The sequence below is a fragment of the Manis javanica genome, chromosome 2 (assembly GCF_040802235.1).
Source record: "Manis javanica isolate MJ-LG chromosome 2, MJ_LKY, whole genome shotgun sequence".
Classification (NCBI taxonomy): Eukaryota; Metazoa; Chordata; class Mammalia; order Pholidota; family Manidae; genus Manis; species Manis javanica.
This window is the reverse complement of record NC_133157.1, coordinates 66,752,198-66,776,410: the sequence shown is the minus strand read 5'-3', so window position 1 is coordinate 66,776,410 and position 24,213 is coordinate 66,752,198. Positions and strand designations below refer to the sequence as shown.

The following is a 24,213-nucleotide window of genomic DNA, read 5'->3' as shown; positions in this document are numbered from 1 at the left end:
ATTATAAATTTTACTGACAAAGAACGTGTAGTACACAATTTACAAAAGATATGCACTAGTCTTTACTGTAACTTCCATATAGCTCATTGCCACAGAATACTTCTGCTGAGTTTTATAAAACTTTTGCATCCAGAGCCAACCTCTGACTGCACTGTATGTGTAGTTCTGATGTGACGATGGCTGATATTTTCCTTTACATAAATAGGACAAATGTGAAATAAAGCCCTCTGTCAGAACTTCACTCATTTGTCAATGAAATGAGACTCCTCTGTGGAATAAGAAAATAGTTTTCAAATACTGGAAGAATAGTTCCTCAATTTTTTGCACTATTGACAATGCAATGGCTATAGATACAGCACACTTTAAAGTTTAAAGAAATGGGAAATCAATGAAACAGTCAATCTAGCCCTGACTTATAGTACCTGACAATTGCTTGTGAAATGAATACCTATACTTCCATCTGCCCATATGGTGTCACTCAATGAGGAGTTGGAAAGAAATGCATAGGACATACCACTATACGGTATTTCCACTATACAGCTATCATATATAAATAACCTCAAGAGCAAATAACAGTAGTAAAATAATTGGGAAGGGATGGATTTTAAGCATTACTTTAAAAAATGTAATCCACTTTACTGTAAGTTTATGTAATTTAATTTATAATCATGGCTATACTTAACAACTACTCACAAAATTTGACAGCTGACTTTCATGAGTCAGAAGGAGCAGGCTCCAGCATACTACTTCGCAAAGCCAGAAGGAAAACATTAGAAACCATTTTTTGCACACCCTGGACTTGCTATGGCAAACCGTTACTAGACAGTGAATGAGAGAGCCTGGTGGGACTCCAGAATAATTGCAAGAGGCACTCAATTTCATATGTCCATATGTATTTTCTTAATTGACAGACACTAAAAATAGAAATAGAAGAACATTTTGTCTTTAAAGTGTTGGAGTCCACTTTTTTTCAGGTTTAAGAAGTGAAAAGGAGGAAAGAGTTTATATCTTCATGTATGGAAGATATTATAAATTAAGGGAATAAGATACACAACATTTGGATGAACAAAAGTTCATCTGTCTTGGTGAGAATGACCTGCTTTGTCTTATCAACACTAATCCTCACACTGCAGGAGAGATGATGTCACCCAATCCACTCTATGCAATATTGCTTGTGTAGGACAATTTCCTACTAATTGCCAGGAACAACCAAATACCCACTGTAAACATCAAAGCTGAGGCCAGTTCTGTTACAAGTACATAATTAATAACTAACGAAAAGACTTGGCACAGTGCCAGGTCTTGACAACCTATAATTAACACTAGCTATAATTCTGGATGGCACAGAGTTTCAGTGAAAAACAGTTTAAGGGAAAACAAATGCTCCTGTAAATAATTTCAGACTTCACCAATCAATGATTTTAGAAAGACATCATCATGCCTTATAATATTTAAGAAAAGACCAATGGAAAAGTCACTGGATTCAGAATTGAAGGACCCAGATTCTGCTACAACCTATCTGAGTGATGTTGAGAAAGTAATGTCACCTCTATGCATCTTAGCGTCCTAATTTTTAAAGTAGAGGTGTTGGCCAAATAATGGCCAGCTTTTTAAAAATAAGGAAATATATTAATCTCTATAATCAAAAGAATTTTGTGTCTCATAATGCATTAAAAACTCAACAAATATATCAGTGTTACTCCTTTGAACAACCATTAAGACCCTCTTACAGATTTTTAATATCACACTTTCCTTTGTTTTTCTGAACAAACACTGTAATTCCTCTGGTTACCGAATGTATATTTGACCTTCTTTCAAAAGTGTATTATCAGTCTTCCGTACTGAAGTTTGTTTACTTGGGATAACAAGGCTGTCTTTTCTGGCAGATCATAAAGCAATTCCCAGAAGGGGCTGGAATGGGAGGTGTAGGATATGCTCAGGTGCAAAAGATATCTGGTAACATGGTTGTGTTAGGAAAAATGGGTGTGGTGGTCCCAGTGCCTGGGCTGGGGAGTACTGCTATCCGCCTGGTGATAGTTCTTATAAATAGCTGAGTCCTGTTTAAAACTTCTGAGTCCATGGTCTTTTTATTTTAACTGAAGTATCACTGATATATAATCTTGTGTTAGTTTCAAATGTACAATAATACAGTGGTTCAACAGTTACCCATATTATTAAATCCACACCCACTCTAGTGCGGTTACTATCTATTAATGTTGAAAGATGTTACAGAACCACTGCTGAGTCCCTGGTTTCTTAAAAAGTTTAAGAAACTTTGTAGTTTTAAGCATACTGTGCCTAAGGTCAAACAACAATGATTACCACTCTTAATAATAGTAACAGTGGCCCCTCACTGAAGCACTGAGCCTGGTACTTCATATATATTCTCATTTACAGTTTCAGCAATTCACTAAGGTAGATAACATCAATACAGTTTCACACAGGAAGCAGATGAGGTCTTGAGAAGCTAAATACTGTGCCCAAAGAGCTGGGTTTGGTAGGATAGTAAGGGCATAGTAAGGCAGATAGTAAGTACCACCTGCCCCTACAAATAAAACCCCCAGCATGACCTAGGTAAGACTTACGTGTGTCTTAGTTTTGAATGGGGAAGACAGTGGGGAAGAGCTCGGAGAGATTCAGTGCCTGGGGATTTCACCACTATCATCTCTCAAACATAGATAGGAGCTGGTATGGGATGCCCATTTTGAAGTGGCTGATGTTAACACCTTGCTGTGTGAAGCTTTACTGTCAACATGTATGAAAAAGGATCCATCCCAGTATGGATTACCCAACAAATAGTCCAACCCAGTAATGATTTCCATGTTATGATTAAAAACTATACCAGAAAATACACTGAAATATCATTTGTTAGAAAAGCATGGAAAATACCTGTTAATGTTCTGTATATTTCACAACTGTATGAAAACACAACTAACTTGATTCAGGAGATTTAAGATGGCAGCATGAGAGGTGAGACAGAGAACTCCTCCCAAAACCACTTATCATATGAAAATATAGTTAATACAACTAATCCTAAAAGAGCAAGAGGAAAGAAGGCTGCACGAGACTGCATACACCTGGAGAACAGAGCAGAACTCACAAAACAGGTAATGTACCAAAGCCTTGATCCAGTGGGACCCAAGTCCTTCCCCCACCCCAGATCACCAGTGGGAGGAAACGGAGCAGGGAAGGGGCAGAAGCCTAGGACTGCTGAAGAGCCAGCCCTGGAGATCTGCTTTGGAGCACAAACCTACACTGCATGGTGCTCTGGAGATTAGTGGAGTTGGAAAGCTAAGACAGGCGGAATATTTGAGAAACTGAGATTCCAGCTGTTTGTGGAGGACAGGGATACACATCCGGCTGCTCTGGGACAAAGGAAACACAGGTGGCCTGAGAGGCTTTCAAGCAGTGAGAGGGCTGCTGAAGGGGCAAAGTTTGCATAGAGCTTGCTGCATGGGAGAAGGGATAGGAGGTCAAGTTGTCTGGGCATGTTCTGCCCAGAAGGTTGGGAATGTTCAGGAGCTTCAGGTGCCCAATCCCCCTGACTGGCTACACAGCTCTGAGATCCCCCACTATGATACGCAGCCTGCTGTACCTTCCTTCTGGCCTGCTGGCACTGGCTTGCAAACTGGCAGTCACTGTGCTGGCATCAGGCCAGCCAGAGGGAGGCCACATCTACAACAGCTACAGATGCAAAGAACAGAGGCTTACACCTGTGTGCTGGGCCCACTTGCTCTGACACTGGAGAAAGGCACTGCAGCCAGGAATCAGGAAACAGATCTTTCCTCCCCCCAGGCACCAGTGCTGCTCCCCTGTGACCCCTGACCACCAGAGACTAGAGCTTCTAGGCACTACAGGGTGCCACATAGAAATATGAAACATCAAAGGAACCTATGTCAACCCAAAATATCACAACCCCCAGAAAAAGGACCAAGTGAACCTGAACTCACCAATCTTCCTGAAAGAGAGTTCAAAATAAAAATCATAAACATGCTCATGGAGGTACAGAAAAATACTCAATAACTCAGGGATGAATTTAGGATGGAGATTCAATCATTAAGAAATTCCATATCTGAAATGCAACATACAATGGACTGAAAAGCAAATTATATGTAGTAGAAGAGACAGTAAATGGAATAGAAATTAGAAAAGAGGAATACAAAGAACCTGAGGCACAGAGAGAAAGAAGGATCTCTAGGAATGAAAGAATACTGAGAGAACTGTGTGACCAATCCAAAAAGAACAATATTCACATTATAGGGGTACCAGAAGAAGAAGAGACAGAGAAAGGGACTGAATGTGTCATTAAGGAGGTAATTGCTGAAAACTTCCCCAATCTGGGGAAGGAGATAGTCTCTCAAGCCATGGTGGAGCAGATCTCCCAACACAAGGGACCCAAGGAAGACAACACCAAGACATATAATAATTAAAATGCAAAGATCAAAAAAAAAGGACAGACTTTTAAAAGCAGCTAGAGAGAGAATAAAGAACACATACAAAGGAAAACCCATCAGGCTATAATCAGATTTCTCAACAGAAACCTTAGAGGCCAGAAGGGAGTGGCATGATATATTTAATGCAATGAAACAGAAGGCCCTCAAACCAAGAATACTCTACCTGGCAAGACTATCATTTGAAGTTGAATGAGGGATTAAACAATGTTCAGACAAGCAAAAGCTAAGAGAATTTACCAGCCACAAACTACCTCTACAGTGCATTTTGGAGGGACTGCTATAGATGGAAGTGTTCCTAAGGTTTAATACTGGTCACCAGGGGAAATAAAACCACAGCAAAGAAAGTAGAACAATTAATTACTAAGCAGATGCAAAATCAAATCAACTATCCCCAAAGTCAATCAAGGGATAGACAAAGAGTACAGAATATGATACCTAATATATGAAGAATGGAGGAGGAAGAAAAAGGAGGATAAAAAAAAAGACCTTCAGTTTGTGTTTGTAATAGTACATGAAGTGAGTTAAATTAGACTGTTAGATAGTAAGGGAATTACCCTTGAACCTTTGGTAACCACGAATCTAAAGCCTGCAATGGCAATAACTACATACCTATTGATAATAACCCTAAATGCAAACGGTCTGAATGCACCAATCAAAAGACATGGAGTTACTAAATTGGATAAAAAAAAACAAGATCCATCTATATGCTGCCTACAAGAGACTCACTTCAAACCTGAAGACATACACAGACTAAAAGTGAAGGGATAGAAAAAGATGTTTCATGCAAATAATAGGGGGAAAAAAGCAGGAGTTGCAGTACTTGTATAAGACAAAATATACTTCAAAACAAAGAAAGTAATGAGACAAAGAAGGACATTACATAATGAAAGGGGTCAGTCTAACAAGAGTATATAACCATTATAAATATCTATGCACCCAACACAGGATCACCTACATATGTAAAACAAATAATAACAGAAATAAAGGGGGAAATACAATGCAATGCATTCATTTTAGGAGACATCAACACACCACTCACTCCAAAGGACAGATCAACCAGACAGAAAATTAGTAAGGAGATAGAGGCACTGAACAACATATTAGAACAGATGGACCTAACGGACATCTACAGAACACTCCATCCAAAAGCAACAGGATACACATTCTTCCCAAGTGCACATGGGACATTTTCAAGAATAGATCATATACTAGACCACAAAAAGAGACTCAGTAAATTAAAAAAGATTGAAATTGTACCAACCAGCTTCTCAGATCACAAGGTATGAAACTAGAAATAAATTACATAAAGTAAATGAAAAACCTGACAAACCCATGGAGGCTTAACAACATGCTCCTAAATAATCAATGCATCAATGACCAAATAAACACAGACATCAAGCAATATATGGAGGCAAATGACAAAAATAATTCAATACCACAAAATCTGTGAGATGCAGCGAAGGCCATGCTAATTGGGAAGTATATTGCAATACGGGCCTATATCAGAAAAGAAGAACAATCCCAAATAAACAGTCTAAACTCACAATTAACAAAACTAATAAAAGAAGAACAAATGAGGCCAAAAGTCAGTGGAAGGAGGGACATAACAAAGATTAGAGCATAAATAAATAAAATTGAGAAGAATAAAACAATAGAAAGAATCAATGAAAGCAAAAGCTGGTTCTCTGAGAAAATAAACAAAATAGATAAACCCCTATCCAGACTTATCAAGAATAAAGGAGAATCTACACACATAAACAGAATCAGAAATGAGAAAGGAAAAATCACTATGGACACCGCAGAAATAAAAGAATTATTAGAGAATACTATGAAAAATTATATGCCAACAAACTGGATAACCTAGAAGAAATGGACAACACAAAGAAATAAAAGGCATCCAGACTGGCAAGGAAGAAGTAAAACTGTCCCTGTTTGCAGATGATGTGATATTGTACATAGAAAAACCTAAAGAATCCACTCCAAAACTACTGGATCTAATATCTGAATTCAGCAAAGTTGCAGGATACAAAATTAATACACAGAAATCTGTTGCATTCCTATATGCTAATGATGAACTAGCAGAAAGAGAAATCATGAAAACAATTCCATTCACAATTGCATCAAAAAGAATAAAATACCTAGGAATAAACCTAACCAAGGAAGTGAAAGACCTATACTCTGAAAACTACAAGACACTCATGAGATAAATTAAAGAAGATACCAATAAATGGAAACACATCCTGTACGCATGAGTAGGAAAAATTAATATTGTCAAAATGGCCATCCTGCCTAAAGCAATCTACAGATTCAATGCAATCCCTATCAAAATACCAACAGCATTCTTCAATGAACTAGAGCAAATCATTCTAAAATTCATATGGAACCACAAAAGACTCTGAATAGCCAAAGCAATCCTGAGAAGGAAGAATAAAACAGGGGGAATTACACTCTCCAACTTCACGCTCTACTACAAAGCCACAGTAATAAAGACAATTTGGTACTGGCACAAGAACAGAACCATAGACCAATGGAACAGACTAGAGGGCCCAGATATAAACCCAAGCATACATGATCAATTAATATACGATAAAGGAGCCATGGATATACAATGGGGAAATGACAAGCCTCTTCAACAGATGGTGTTGGCAAAACTGGACAGCTACATGCAAGAGAATGAAACTGGAGTATTGTTTAACCCCATACACAAAAGTAAACTCAAAATGGATCAAAGACCTGAATGTAAGTCATGAAACCATAAAACTCTTAGAAAAAAACATAGGAAAAAATCTCTTGAATATAAACATGAGCAACTTTTTCCTGAATACATCTCCTTGGGCAAGGGAAACAAAATAAAAAATGAACAAATGGGACTACATCATCTAAAAAGCTTCTGTACAGCAAAGGACATCATCAGCAGAACAAAAAGGCATCCTCCCATATGGGAGAATATATCTGCAAATGACATATCCAACAAGGGGTTACCATACCAAAATATATAAAGAACTCACATGCCTCAACACCCAAAAAGCAAATAACTCTATTAAAAAATGGGCAGAGGATATGAACAGACACTTCTCCAAAGAAGAAATTCGAATGACCAACAGGCACATGGAAGGATGCTTCACATCACTAATTATCAGGGAAATGCAAATTAAAACAACAATGAGACATCACCTCACACCAGTTAGGATGGCCAACATAGAAAAGAATAGGAACAACAAATGCTGTTGAGGATGCACAGAAAGGGGAACCCTCCTACACTGCTGGTGGGAATGTAAACTAGTTCAACCATTGTGGAAAGCAGTATGGAGGTTCCTCAAAAAACTAAAAATACAAATATCATTTGATCCAGGAATTCCACTCCTAGGAATTTACCTCAAGAATGCAGCAGCCCAGTTTGAAAAAGACATATGCACCCCTATGTTTATTGCAGCACTATTTACAATAGCCAAGAAATGGAAGCAATCTAAGTGTCCATCAGTAGATGAATGAATAAAGAAGAGGTGGTACATATACACAATGGAATATTATTCAGCCATAAGAAGAAAACAAATCCTACCATTTGCAACGACATGGATGGAGCTAGAGGGTATTATGCTCAGTGAAATAAGCCAGATGGAGAAAGACAAGTATCAAATGATTTCACTCATCTGTGGAGCATAAGAACAAATAAAAAAATTGAAGGAACAAAACAGCAGCAGACTCACAGAACCCAAGAATAGACTAACAGTTACCAGAGGGAAAGGGACTGGGGAGGGTGGGTGTGAAGGGAGGGAGAAGGGGAATAAGCGGCATTATGATTAGCACACATAATGTGGGCGGGGGGCACGGGGAAGGCAGTATAGCACAGAGAAGACAAATAGTTACTCTATAGCATCTTACAACACTGATGGACAGTGACTCTAATGGAGTATGTGGTGGGGACTTGATAATGGTGGAATCTATTAACCACTATGTTGCTCATGTAATTGTATATTAATGATACCAAAAGAAAAAAAAACCCTAACTGAAGGGGTTTGTAGAGGTTTGGGTCTGTGAGGGTGAGGTACTTGGAGGAGGGTATGGAGCCTTCACACCTGTTCACACCAAGTCCTTTGCAGATCCTCCATCTGGCTTTTTCTGAATTATATTTTTTATGATAAATGGATAATAAGTAAACAAACAAACAAAACCCACAACTAACTTTTATTAAGCATTATCAGAACAAGTGCTCAACTAGTTCCATTTCAAGGTGATCCAGATGTCAGTATCAAAAAAACTATGATGGTGCCAAGCATTGGCAAGGATATGATGTAACCAGAACTCATTCAGTGCTGGGGGCAGTGTTAAGTGGGAAACTGTATGAGCTCCTGGTACCTTCTGACCTAACAAGTCAACTCCGAGGTACATACCCCACAGAAATCAGTCATATGACACCCAAAGTCATGTATGAGAATGTCCTTAGGATCATTATGTAGTAGCCCTAAACTTGAAACAACCCAAATGTCTGTCATCAATAGAATGGATAAGCAAATAATTGGTGTACTCATACAATGGTTACTATTCAGCAATGAGAATAAACAAAGCCACAACAAACAGCATGGATGAAAAGTACAGACATAATATTGAGCAAAGAAGTTAGACACAAAAGAATACACCCCACATGATTCTAATTTACAAAATGTTCAAAACCAGGCAAAAACCAATCAACAGTGTTAGAAGTCAGGATGGTGGTGACACTGGGGAAGGAGGAAAGGAGTAGTGATTGCAAAAGTCATTGAGAGGGCTTCCGAGGAAAATGAGAAAAATTCAGTGAGAGAGGATTATTCCCACTTCACTTATATGAGGAAAGGGACTTTTTGAGAGGTTATGGGAATACATCTAAGGTTACATTTATTTATATTTAAGTGGCTTTAGCCAGAATGCTAAGACAGCTCTGAGTCTTTTCATTTCTTTCTTCATACTATTAATATTAAATTCAGAAGACTTCTCTTTTTTCTACCACCCCACTCTCCTTCCCTCTGTTGGTAAGAGCAGCCCACTCAGTCTTTGGGGAGATAGGTTTCCCTCATTCCATGTGGTCCTGTTGCGCACAGCCCCTCACCCCATGAGGGCGAGCCTTTGACCCAACCTATCTGCATCAGACTCTGAGGGCTATGAATGCTGAGTCGATGATGCATGATGGGTGAAAAGCGCAGGAGCTCAGTAATAATATCAGCAACAGCTGAGGGAAGCTGTCCTTGAGTCTGAGATCCTCGGGAAGCGAGCTCAATGAAAGCAAGGGCATGCTGCCTTGTCTCACCCTGTGGCACAGTACCTGGGACATGGTAGAGGCTCAGTAAATACTGCCTAATGGAAGAATGAATCCTCTGAGCTGCTGTGTTCCATGTTCCTCCCTTAGCTTGGTAGTTTAGGCTTTTCTTTAGAGTATGTGAACTAGTTGCTATTTTCCCAGTGGTTTCCTTTGCAATGCCAGTTTCTCTTGCTTACAAGCAAAGAACCCTGACACCTATTATTTCCCCAGAATTGTTAATGTGTCATAATATTTGAGGATACAGCCTTATAGAGTTACAGCTCCATTTTATAGCATTACATTTCATCCACGACTCTCATCCAAAAGAAGGATGCGGATGGAAAACTTAATGGGAGCATCAAAGAACTGTATAATCTCAATTATCAAAGACATAATTTGTGAAGTGGGCTACAGGCCCCCGTGAAAAAGGCCACCTACAATATGTCAGAAAGTAGGTTATTTCTACACTACACATGATTCATCCCGAATTCTGATGAACTTTCATGTTTATCTAGGGACAATTGCGCAAATGCAAAACCAATGCAAAAAGCGTTAAGAGTTCCTAGGAAATGTTAACATTTTCTCAGGAAGAGAAGGCTGACTATTTCTGAGGAAAGGTATTAAGATATAAAAATCAACAGTGTGCCCAGAACCAATTTCAGAGAAATCATATGCGTTCTTGCTTTGACTTGCGTCTCCTTGAGGGCAGAAAAGCTGGAACTGAAGTACAACGAACACATTAGAGGACTGATGATAAGTGCTGCCAAGACCATTTTAGGAGTAAGTTTCATAAGCCTGCAGTGTCTGGGACACTGTCTGACAATGTGTACCTTTCCCTCAGGAGATACACAGCCTAGCTTTCTATATTTGAGACATAAAGAAATTATAGTTGTCTGTATGTCCAGTATGGACAGCTAAATATAGCAAGAAGCTTTTCTTTACCCTTGGTGCATATGCATGAAAAAGTTCTTTGATCCAATGCCAAATTCTCGAAACTGAGAAATTTGTTCCTCAGTGGAGCCATAAAACCATAAATTATCCATATCCAACTTACATGGATGGAGATTCCATGGCAGGTTAAAATATAATCTGTGTAATGCATTAATCACAGTTAAGCCTGGCTGCAAAAAGACCCATACCACTCGACGGAATAGAGAGTTGTCCTCCTGTGTACAACCAGCATACTTAATATACTTCAAGTAAGGCCTCAAGAGGTAGTTTTAAAACAGGATCCCCAACATTACAGTGAAATGCTGTGGTAATACATGACGGCAGTGTAGGTTTCAATGACATCACTCTGAGGAGAGAATAACGAACTACCAGGTTCTTTTAAACTAAACTCTATCCTACATTTGCATTTTGTGAGTTTTCCCTAATGTTCTTCTTCTGGTCTGGAGTCCCATCAGAATATCCTATTACTTTTCGTCACCATATCTCCTTGGCCTTCTACAGCCTGCAACAGTTTCTGAGACTTCCCTGTTTTTGAAGACTGACAGTTTTGAGGAGTACTTCTTAGGTAGTTTGCAGACTGTGGCTCATTATCAGATTTGGCTGATGTTTTTCTCATGGTTAGACAGTATTCATAGGTTTTTTGGAAGGAAGATCACCAAGGTAAGGCACCACTCTTATTACATCATATCAAGGGCATGTACTATTAATATGACTCATCAGTGATGATTACCTGGCCAAGGTAGTGTTTATCAGCTAACTGTGAAGTCACGCCTGCCTCCTTTTCCTTACTGTGTTCTTTGAAAGCAAGCCACTAAGAGTAGCCCAGACTGATGGGATAGGGAACTACTCTCTACCTCTTTGAGAGCAGAGGAGAGACATACATTTATTTGGGAAACTTTTGAATGGGTAATTTGTCCCCTCTTTCTCATTTATTTATTCAATCATACATTAATGTCAATATAGATGCATATATTTATTCTTTGGGTTATAATTAAGTACTATGCTATTTTAATGCTCAAATTGTTCTACTTTCAACCATTGAGAGTTCTTCCCGTTGGCTCCTGTGCCCTCTAACATGTCCCCACTGTTTTGCTTTTGAACACCAATCACTTTTTCTTTTTAACAGAGGAGAGATATCCATATTTTTGGATGGCTGAAGTACGGAACCACTGAGGAACTAAGTTTAATCTTCTAATCCTTAGTAAATACAGAGCTCTGGTATCATTTTACAGTTAATTCAAAGGTTTAAGACTGACCTCATTTACTTTGTCATTCATTTACTGGACAAACTTTGTATGCTTCCTATGTGCCAGGGGTTTGGAACTGGGTTAGTTTCCTTAAGCCATTCCTAGCCTGTGATTAGAATAGTTCAGGCTGAAAGGCTAGGTCTTCAGAACTAGGCTGTTCATCAGAGGTGGCACTGGTCAAGTAAACTCTGCTAGAGCATGAGCCTTTGCAGGGATACCTTCTACTTTCAAGTTAAATCTCAAGCTTCAAAGGCAGTGGTTGGAACCAGTCTACTGGTTGGAACCAACTTCCAGGTTGGAGATCCAAGGATAATGCACATAGAATATGGAATTATTCATCCTTGGGGACCCAGGAGAGTTCTAAGTGTCCTCTGATGCCATTAGTTGGGCACAGTGCCCAGCACATAGTATGTCTACAATCATGTTTGAAGGATTTACTTACTAAAAAATGGGTATTTGTATATATATTGCCTTCTAGGCACTGTACTGGATAGTCATTTACATTTTCCCAACTTTCCTTCACAATGATCTAGTGAGGCAGCTGTCATAGTAACTGGTGAGGAGACTGAGACCTGGGAGGTGAAGTCATATAGCTGGTGAGTGGCACAGTGGCATTCTAAATCAGAAGCCTCTATGCTGGCTTACCCATCCAGGCTGCAAATTATGGCTACATAATAGTACGGTTTCCCAGGGGGAGGCTGCTGTGCCCAGTGCGGGCCGTGTAAGCCTCAAGTTCTATTTAGCCACCCACTTGCTGGTTTGGTTTTGCTCTGTTGTTAAGGGAGGGAAGAGGGGTTATATATGTGCAACAGCGTCTTTCTCCTCCCATGAGGCTCTGCATTTGCTGTGATCGAGCACTCTGCCCTTGGGAGCCACCTTAGAGAAACCCAGAACTGTAGGGTTACAAGGAAACTGGAAGGCATTCTAGCTAAAATGGCCATGGGACATTTGTTTCCCTTCTACAGAATTTCTCCCAGATGGTGGTTCAGCTCCAGTGAGAGGCTTAGCATTTTCAGAGGTGGGTGATTTCTTCTTTAACCACACTATTAAACTCTTCCTTCTGTAACACAATCGTCTCTTTGTGACTTCCAGGCATGGGTGGTGACTCTCCCCCTTGGGAAGGAGAGCTCCCAGCCTGCTTCCTGGGGCCAGCCCCTTGCGCTTCCCGGACTGCATGGGGAGTCAGGCTAGCCGTGGGTCAGCAACTGCTTATTTTGGGTGGGAGATCCAGGGGAGCACTCTTCACAGCAAGGCAACCCCAGAGCTGAGATGCTGATTTATGCAAAGTTCAATGCATTAATACACAGTTCTTTCTTTCCATTGGGGTCTTTCGTTCTCTGAATGGCATCATAACTATCCTTTTGTAAACCCTTAAGAGACATTTCAGTCCCTGTGTTTTGAACTGCCTGTATGTGAGAAGGTGGAACCACCTACGTTTCTAAGTATCTATCAGATTTACAGTTCAAAACAAACAAGTCAAGGAAATCTTGGACATGCCTGAATATGAAAGCAGTCTCCAAGAAGAATGATGACTTAGTGGCAAAAGAGAAGGAAGTTTAAAGACTGCCACTGGGGCAGAAAAATGCTATTGATTTCATTTCCTTCTGATAAGAAAAGCAGGTGTGCAGACACCCTGAGCTGAAAAACAAGTGAAACGGGGCAAAAGAGTAGCTCTACCAACTGCCGGGAGCTGAGAAAGAGGAGACATATTTTGACTGAAGTTCTTTTTCCCTTGGGGATCAGATCTCGAGTTTTAATTTAATTTGGCTTGAAGAATTTGTTCCATTGAAAGCTACTGTCACAGCAGGAAGAAAGCAGCTGAAAATGATCACCACCAAATACCGAATGTCCCCCCGGGGAAGCCTGCAGTCTAAGGAACCATTGTCTGAAGTGAAGAGCTCTGTGATTTAACTCCAGGATGGACCTGAAATGCGGAGTGTTTGGTGATGACTGTAATAATGCATGTCCCCAACTGCTCTCAGTAGCTGTTCCTGAGCAGAGGAACTGTCAGGCTCTGTAAGAGCTGAACCAAAGTACAGTATTGGAAGAAACTTCAAAAGTGTCTTCCTTCCAGAGATGGTTGCACAGCTGGCTTCATGAGCCTGTGACCCTTAGAAGGGCCCCTTGCCTGGTTTAATGCTATTCTGTTGCTATCTTGGAATCATTAATAATTTTTGAACAAAGGGCCCCTCATTTTTATTTTGTAGAGGGTCCCACAAACTATGTTTCCAGCCCTGAATGGCTATGATGCTTTGGAAAGGTAAAGTGATTATGCATAATGATCTAAATCAAATATAAGTTTTTTTTGTCAATGCAGTGAGATAAAGGTTCTTTTTAAAAGTAAAAGATGGGTGGCACTTTAAGTTGAGAAACAGAATCATGTAAGTTTTAGAGAGTGTGGTAATGTTAGAGGTCATGGTTATTAACAAGCAGAATTTGGCCCAAGGTTATATCATACTGAAGTGTTTAGCTGTAGGTAGAGCCAAGTTAGAATTTTCTTAAAGTTGTCAATATATATGACATAATTGCACTATTTTATTGACTATGAATGTTTCTCTCCTTAGTTAGTCACACAATAAGCATTTAAGAAATGCTGACTGGATAGTAGGTGCAATTCTAGGCACCAGAAATGCAGAGAAGAATAAAGTCAGTCCCTGGCCTCAAGGTCAAGTATTACAGAGGATAGTAAACTTGGTCACTGTCCTTTCCTTCATTTTAATACCCTGAGCTCTAGATTTAGTTTGGATGGGTTGAATGAGTTCCTTCAAATCAAAGAACCACATGAGGAGAGTACTGGAGGCTAGTATTAAAGATCTAATTTTATCTATGGACAATTAACAATAAAGTCTATCCTCTCTTTATGAGGCAGTCAGAATTTGAAAACTTGAATCCCTTGCTAAGGTAAAGGAATGCTGCATGACTTGAGCAGAAGCTTACTTCATCTACTTCCTTAAATCAGTTTATCATAAGCCTTATGATCTTGAAAGCACTTAACAGGTTCCCTGGATTCAGAGAGGATTGATTTTTCTATTTGCATATGAACAATAATATATTCTCCTTTGGTGGCTGAGAAATATCCTCAAATCTATGGATTCTGCATAAAAGAAGAGTATTTTTGTCCAGAAGCGATGTTTATTCTCTGTTTTATTATTTTGCCAAATCAGAATTATAAATGCAAAATAATCTTAGTAATATATATTACTATGGTCCTGAATAACAGAGAAACCAAAACGTGTGCTTGTGTTCAGGTTAAGATGGTGTGAAAACATCCTTCCTGCCCCAAAACTCATTAACTAAGGAGAGAGCCGAGAACCAAATCTGATTCATAGAACCCTCAAAAAGTTCAAGAATCAGAGGAAAAAGCTCAAGAATCAGATAATCAGGTATCTCTGAATAGAATTCTCAAAAAGCTCAAGAATCAGAAGAAAAAGCTCAAGAATCAGATAATCAATTTCCCTCCAATTAGAAATATATATGTGAGGGTGGAAGAGGTAAGTTAACTATATTTGCTTGCAACTCTCATTAAGAAGTTGGCAAATCATCTCCTCACCCCCTACCATGGGGCAACTGCCCTTTTCAATCCTGGCTAAAAGAAAAAGAGAGAGATTTATTCTCTTCGGTGGGTAGAGCAGAGGTTATCTGGATTGGGCACCACCAGGCACAGTGGAGGGCTTGGGGACTATGCTGAAAAGGAGGTTAGGTGGTGCCAGCCTACTGGATTCAGAGACAGCCTCCTTCCCTCATGCAGCTCCCAGAATGCTAGTGGCCAACCTTTATCGTCTAGGCTGGGAAGATTGGTGGAGTCTTGCCTAGGGAATCTAATCAACCCAAGAAGAAGACAAAGATGCTAATACAGAGGCTTCCCAAACTAAACAGCCTCAGCCAGATCAGTGAAACTCACAGACACCAAGCCTCAGCCACTCACTGTGTATTTTCTTTATTCATCTTGTTTGGGTCTCATTTTTTGTCTGAAATGGTTTTATTGATATTAAGCATACACATCAAACATTTAGAGTGTACAACCCAATGGTTTTGTACTTTACTCAGAATTGTACAACTTTCACCATAACTGATATTAGAACATTTTTGTTGCCCCACAAAGAAAACTGTAGCAATCACTTTTAATTTCTCCCACCTCGCTTTATCCATGTAACTACTCGTCCACTTTCTGTCTCTATAGGTTTATAATGGCTCAATTTTAAGTATGAACAGCCAAGGATTACCAGAAATCTGAGAAATGTCACTATTATAAAAGAAAGAGATAGAAAATATAGAAAAATAAAACTAATTGGGGGGAAATTGAGATTATGCAGGCAGAAGAAAATGCCAAGGTTCCCACATCCCAACTACCATTTATGTCCTCAGATAAAATAATGTAACAATGAAATAAAAGAATATTATCCTAATAAAGAAATAAAAGATAAGGGGTCTTGAGAAAAATAGAAATGATTCAATAACAGGGTCATATGAAAATCTGAGGAAATCTCACATACACACAAAAATAGGGTAAAAAGACAAAGAGATGAGACAGAAAAAAGAAGAGAAACATGGAAGGCCAGCCCAGCAGTTCCAATTTTCAAGGGTTAATTTGGAGGGAGGAGAAACAGAAAGAGAGAAGAGAGAAAATGGGGGTAGGAAATCATCAAGAAAATGCGCTAGATCTAAAAACAAAAAACAAACAGGAAGAAAAAGGAAAGAACATTTCTTAGGCCTGAAGGATATGAGTGTGCAGACCGAAAAGATCCATTGAGTACATTTTACAATGGATGAAAATCAGACCTGCTCCAGGGCACTTTATCAGGACAACAAAATTTTTAAACTTTCAGAGAAGGGAGACAAAAAGGATTGGTAAACAGAATAACTTTGGACTTCTCAACAGCAGTCTGAGGAACCTGAAGACAATGGCATAATGCCTTTAAAAACCTACAGGAAAACTATTTCCAAAATAAAATTGTATACCCTGTCAAACTATTATTTATGAGTGAATGTAGCATAAAGACATGATCATACATGTAAGATCTCAAAAAATTTACTTCTCATGAGTCCTCCTCTCAAAAAGATACTAGAGGTTGTACTGCATAAGAACAAGGGAACAACCCAAGAAGAGGGAGATATGAGAACGATGAAGCAGGGGAGCCAGCGTCAGAGGCAAAGGGAATCCCCAGAGCAAAGGTGGAGGAGTTGCTGGGATGACAGCTGTGCACTAGGTGCAGCGCGCAGACTGGTTCAGATCAGAACGCTCGCTCGGGGAGCCTTCAAGTGGGTGACACTGACGCTGTGTCTGATGCATCTGAGCCAATCAGACATGGTGAAGAACTGGAGATTCAATTAGGAAAAAGTATGCAGACAACTGAGTAAACAAAACAACAGAGCATCGTTCATTCTGGGGAAAAATACAGGTAATGAAAGTTTAGAAGAGAGCATAGTTGTGCATAAGGTTTATAAAATAATATATAGGTAAATTCTGACATAACCAAAATTATGACACCACTCCAGTGGGAGAAGAAGGATTAATTTGGACAGAGGAATGATAAAGGAAGCCGTATTATTCTATCCAAAGTCAGAACAAAAAAATCCATGATGTAACAGCATAAGCATTTTGTTTAGAGAAACCAAGAGAAATAGCCAAAAACTCAAATAAAAAAGGTTAAAGTGATTGCCTTTGGTGAGGAGGAGATGTGGGTGGGGAATGATTAAGAGGTACTCATAATAGCCCTGGAAGAACTATTTTGACTCTAAAGTGTGTCTTTGATCAAAATAAAACTTAGAAAAACATAAGAAGTATGAAGCAAATATGTAGTGCCATAGAAATACATATGATATCATATAAAGTGATATTTACACTATGATTACAATCATATGATGAACCATACATATTTGAAAAGAGCTTGAGGGGAGTTTACAAAGGCATTAATAATTTTATCAAGGTGGTATGATTAAGAAAAACTGCATTCTTCTCCAAATTCCCTGTAGTATAAAATTCTTATATAATTTCCATAATCAGAAAATGAATTCACAAAGAGAGAGTTTATTCCTTATTATAGACTGAAAATTGGTTCAGAATTATTTCTATTTTCCTAATCCAAAATTTTTCAAGTTATCAAGAAAGGATCCTGGTGGCCGGTGTTATTTTATTCTTTCAAGTCAATATTGAAAGTATTTTGAACCAACTTTCTAAATACTACCCATTAGTAAGAGGTAATGTTTATGTTTGGTTTCTCCACTCAGCGCCACGAATCTCTGATACAGTCTTTGCAAGAAAATTAAAGTAATACTTTGGTCTGTCAATTTTGAGGAAATGTGAAAAAATATCGCCAATTTTCCAAAGTTAACACTGTTAGAACAAGGAAAAGTTTACTCTTTAAATTTTATGGTGTGAGGCATTTGTATTATAATAACTTTCATTTTAATGTTTAAGAAGTGGAACACAATGAGCTCTGTGGTCATTTCTTGAAACATCTTACACAACATTCCAATGAGTCCATCAGATTTCAAAAACAAAAAATATCAATGCCTTTTCATTACAAATGTAACATATAATGAAAAAATTAGTAAACTAGAGAACAGGAGAAAAAAGGCAAAGAAAACCCATACCTAGTTCTACAACTCAAAGCTACAAAATTATGAATGATGCTTGGCTGTCTCTGAATGACAATGAATACCTAGAGGACTCAAATTTCTTTGACTAAGATTTGCACAGTCCTTTCTCTTGTCTGTAGGGTGCCCCGTTTCAAACCCATTTCCATAGAGAAGGCTTTTAATTTTAGTGGTAAATGATCCTATGGGTGGTGTTTTACCTGAAACAGACTAAACAATTATTTAAGAAGCAGAAAATATGTCTAAAAAAAAATCCTGGCCTTTTCCTTACTGGCTGTGTTTGGTGCCTACACAATTGCTATTGCTTCTCATCTTTGCTAACAGAATTTTGAGTTTAGATCAGCAATCTCAGCGCAGGTAGGATCCTTTCCAGCTAGAGGTGGTCATGTGGTCCACCTCCGGTCATGAGCTGTTTAGAGGATGCTCTGGGAGAGCTGCTGCTCAGACTTCCTTCCCAACAGATAAAATGTTTAATGAGAAACATTCTGTTCCCTCTAATTTCCTTCCTGCATGAATCCTTGGAATGAAGACGTACTGTCTGGGGTTGTGGCAGCTACTTTGTGATCATGCAGCAACAAATAGGAGGAGCAAAAAAAAAAAAAAAAGGTAGAGGTTGGCAGAGCAGAAACATCATGACATATATCTTCACTATATTTTAAGCCAGTGCTGCCCAACATTTTTTAGTGTTACAACATTCATAGGACATGATAATATTTGTAGATTTGTAGTGCCCTCGGGGAATAGGTAGGAGACATCTGGCACCTGAGGCGACTAACCCTGGTGGCTTCAGCTATCCTACACCTCCCTCACTACCCTGGAGACTGAAGGAATAAATATTTCTGCACATTTTTTTGTGACTTACCAGTGGGCCTCCCCACACAGGTTGGAAAGTTCTAGTTTAAGCTGGGTTTACCGGTGGGTTTTCTGTTACTTGAGCATTCTAACTAATATCACGCTCACTTCTACTTCTCAGTGCAAAGGGATGAAATTTAAAAAGACTTCCTATGCATTCTCTAGCAACATATAAATATGTAAAGAAACACTGATTTAAGCCTAAATCACACCATGTAATTCCACTGCCTAGATTATTTTCTACTTAATTTGTATTCTTTGTCAGTTGTGGGGCTACTTGCTAAATGACTAAGGTCACATTTTAGGAGATCCAAAAGTGCTTTCAAATGATGCATTTGAGAATATATTCATACTGGTTAAAGAATTATAGATTTTAGAGGAAAAAAATTTCATTAGTATCTAAAACTTCATTTTATGGATCAAGTTATTTTGTTTTAAGTTTGGTATACAATGGCCTTGATAAAATTGACTTTTCAATGTTCCTGTTATGTATGCTTATAAGTAAGTCCCTTTACCAACTCTACCTATACCTGCTTTATATGTTTGATAGGTACATTAAATTCAATAATATCTATAAAGTGCTGGGCAGACTACATGGTATAAAGTGGGCATCCAATACATGTTTTTTGAATTATCATAAACAAAAAGTATAAAAATTGTGCATTAATTAATGGTGGCCATAACTCATCAGTTTGCAAAAGACAATCTTCCATATTGACATATGGAATTCTTTTAGCCTTTATAAACCTTATTAGGGAAGTGTCATAAAAATACGAGGCTCCCACCATTCCCCAGAATTCATGTATACTTTCAACCTGACACCAGCTTTCAGGTGACCAGCCTTCCTGCCTTGGCAAAGAGGTGCCATGCTCCAGTTATACCTGAGAGCTGTGTGTTCTTCAACAAAAATAGCCAGTTCCCTAGTTCTTCAGAGCTCACACTGAGCAGTCTGATGTGGGAGCCCTTGTTTATTAAGAACTGTTTCTAAGTCACTGAGGAAGGGAAATGGATTTTAAATCTGTTTCAACCACAGAATAACACATGGGATCGAATGGTGATCGAGAGCAACTGGGGGACTCCACTTTCTCCCACTGCCTTGGGTGATGGGCTCAAGGTATCTGACTGTCTGACTGCACTTGACCTGTTAGATATTTAAGTATTCTTACAAACATGGCTGGAGCAAGTGGTCAATATACTTCTTCCTGGAATTAAACTTTTTAATAAAATAGCATCTCCTTTTTCGGGGCGATTCCTTTCTTAGTTTAACCAAGCATAAATATCTCACATGTTGCATTTAGACAGTGAAGGATCATTTTTTGAGCACTTATTCTACCATAGAAATGGACAGTATGATTAGGAATATGTAGCCTTTGTCCTTTCATGCTCTTCCTTTGTTGCAGGCATCACAGACAGCCCGGGCAAGTCATCTCCCCCCAGCTCTGTTCCCCTAACTCCCTCTGTAAGGATCTTTCATTGAACTGAATACCACTTGCTTTCTATTGTATCTATTTATACAAATATTACAGTTTCTCAAGAGCAAAGATTTTCCATCTTTTTCATCTTCTCTAGCATCTTGTATAATGTCTTGTGAGTAGAAGGCCCTCTCCAAGTGTTTGGGAATAATGTATTAAAGAATGTGAGAAACTATGAATAGACGTGGGAAGGATCCCAGCCTGAGGCAAAGTCATGTCCACCTGAAGGATTTAGATCTGCCTAGGGGGCTGGGGGGCAGGCCCAGTGCAAGTTTATGTGCTGAAGGTTGAGGATGGTTTACAAAAGCAAATGATCTCAGACATAACTGATCAGAGGGTACAGCTAGCTCTGCACAGTAGGCTAATCCCAAGGACTCAAGTTTGATTCCTAGGGCATGAGACGTACAGAGAGACAGACAAAGGAAGGGGAAGGAGGGAGAGAAGGCAAGCAGGTAAGAAAGGTTTAAGTAAAAACTGGGAAGAGTTGTTTTACTAAGTCACCAAACATCAAGCCCAAGCAGTATTGCTTTGAGGACCATCTAACAGGTAAGGGTGCTCTCCCCAAATGTGCCACAGAGCTCATGGCCTGGAACCTCCAGTGTGGAGGGTGAGATGCCCAGCAGGAGGCAGATGGGTGGGAGGTGCCTGGTGGGAGCCTGTGGTACCTGCAGAAGGATGATGGAACAGTGATGGCTGCCATTGGGATTGGACTTGGACTTGAAGGTGAGCACCCAGGAGACTCTGGAAACTTACAGGTATAGTTGGAGGCTACTTGATGGGGGACTTGCATCTGTCACAGCAGAGGGGGCACACATCAGTGAAATTTGGGTATTTGACTGTAGCCATATCTGTTCCAACATGTAGGTGAGATACGGTGCAACTCCAGTTACATGGAAAGTTAAAGAGGCACAAAGTTAAAATGCAGCATAACTTAGTATAGCCACTGCTGTCTTACTGACATTCTCCACTAGCCCTTCCCTCACCTGGGTGGAGCAGGAGGGTTGCTGGAACGACCTTAGATGCTTCCCAATTCACTGTCATGTAATAAGATATTAATTAAAGCAAAAATACAAAGAACTCTTTGCAAACAGCCTTAAAAAAAAAAACTCCAACTCATTCTCAGCCAACTAGGAACATATGCATTACAGATGAATCGATTATTGGTAATTTTGTCTATTTTGAAAGAGGCTGCCCTGAACAAGGTGTCAGGAAGTATAGGTCCTGGTTCTGCTTTTCGATTATGTTGCAACCTCACCATCCTCATTCAGCAACTCTCTGGGCCTCTCTCAATTTATAGACAAAGAAGCAGAGGCAGACAGAACACATCTAATTGTATAGTGACCTTCAACCCCTCCAAAGCTACAAGGGGCTTAAAAAAAGACATAAACCTATAAAAAGAGTAGAAGATGGGGAGAGGCTAACATATGCAACATTTTGGTGCTTAAAAGGCATGCAGATATGTAGAAACTGAGAGCTGACTTCTAAGCCACCACTGGAGAAGGCAAGGGGACACATAGCCAGGGAAGTACCCTGCCCCGTTCCAGCAGAAGACTAGAAGGCTTTTCTTTTCTTTTTTTCTCTGATGAGGATACAAAACAGAAGATATCTGGACCCAGGGATGCCAGAGGTAGTTACGACAAAAGAGGGCAATGAGGTGAACATGGGCACAGATGCTGAGGCATGCAGCCCTCTTTCCTGCCCTGGGTCCACACAGGCTGACAGCCACACCTTTCCCCCCGATCCAAGGACCTATAAGCATCTTCTCCAGGCAACCTGACCATCTTGACAGCAAAGATGCAGATACTAACATCAGTTCACCATCAAAGAGTCCAGACAGACACATTTTAGTGCCGGTTGAACCACAAGCCCTGCTCAGGTGTTCAAGCTTCCAGCTGACTGTTTAGTCTCTCACTTGAACTCCCTGTTGAGCAATAAACAAGCATTTCCAGAAGTCTGAAGAAAACCTCCAACCTGAAAGATGCAGACCAAAACAGACAGAAAAAGGCAATCTGATGACGATTGGGACAAAAAAGGGAGAAAGGGCAAAAATCAGATGAAAACAAAAAAGAACAATCCTGATATCCTCAGAGGGAAAAGAGAAGAAATTACAACTGTGAAATAAGGAACTATTGCTAACAAAGGAAATCTCAGAGAACAAAAAAGAATTATTAGAAAATACAGCAACAGAAATGAGAAATTCAGTGGAAGGACTAGGAGATAAAGTGGAGAAACTCTCTCAGAAAGTAGGACAGAAAGACAAATAGATGGAAATGAATGAAGAAATGTAAGGAAAACTGAGGACAAATCCAGGAGCTCCTATATGAATAAAGGAGTTGCAGAAAGAAGAAAAAAGCAGAGGGGAGGAACTTTGAAAAGTTAAGAAAATTTCCTTGAATGCAAAAGCCTGAATTTGCAGACTGAGATGGTCCACTGAGCAGTCAACACAGTGACTGAAAACAGACCTGTCCTAAGGCATATCCATGTGGAATACTGAGACACGGGGGGAACTAAAGAGATAAAAGATTCTGGAGAAAAATGCATACAAAGAGGATCAGAAGATCGGAACAGCACTGGATTTCTCAATGGGAACTGGAAACTAGAAGATATTAGAGCAAATTTTGAAATTTTGAAAAATCAGAAAAGATTTACAATGTAGAGCTCTGTATCAGCTAACCTATCAATCAAGTTTCAGGGTTAGAATAGAAATTTGCTTAGACATGCAGGGACTTGAATATTTTGCCTCCCATGAATCCATTTCTTAGGAAGATACTGGAGGATGTGCCCTACCAAAATGAGGGAGTAAACCAAAAAAGAGGAAGATACAGGATATGAGAAACAGGAGCCAACAGAGACAAGTGGTAACTAGGACTCTCAGAATGGTGGAGAAGGGAGACTCCAAAATAACATACATGTACCTGGCCCAAAGGGTAATCAATCCAGACTGGAGCAGGCCAGCAGGCTTTGGAGGACACTTCTGCAAGACAATGGAATTAACAGAACCTGATGCAGCTAAACAGTATGAGGAGCAATTAAGATACTGGAGAGTTTGGACTTCCATTAAGGACAATATGTGGAAAGCTAAGCAAACAAAAGAATGAGATGATTATTCATTACAGGGAAAAATTCATACACAAAAGGAAAAGCAAGCATAGTATTCACCCAGTCATAATAAAATACTCAGTATAGATATAGGCACAATCATGATGTAACTATAGAGGGATACAGGTAGGATAAGGATGGGCCGGAAGGATGTGTGTATATGGTCAGTGCAGGGTGGGGAAAAGACAGTTAAATCTCCATCTTTTATAGTGAGAAGTTATCAGCTAATGCCGAAGCCTAAGGATCAAGAAACAGCAATAAAAGCATGA

The 24,213-nt window shown here is 39.4% G+C and overlaps 1 protein-coding gene across 5 annotated transcripts in view; it reads right to left on the bottom strand.

Annotated features, from left to right (window-relative positions):
• Positions 1–24,213, bottom strand: part of PIP5K1B (phosphatidylinositol-4-phosphate 5-kinase type 1 beta) — a 360,505-nt gene that overhangs the window by 101,693 nt on the left and 234,599 nt on the right. The gene's annotated exons all lie outside the window — the stretch shown is intronic.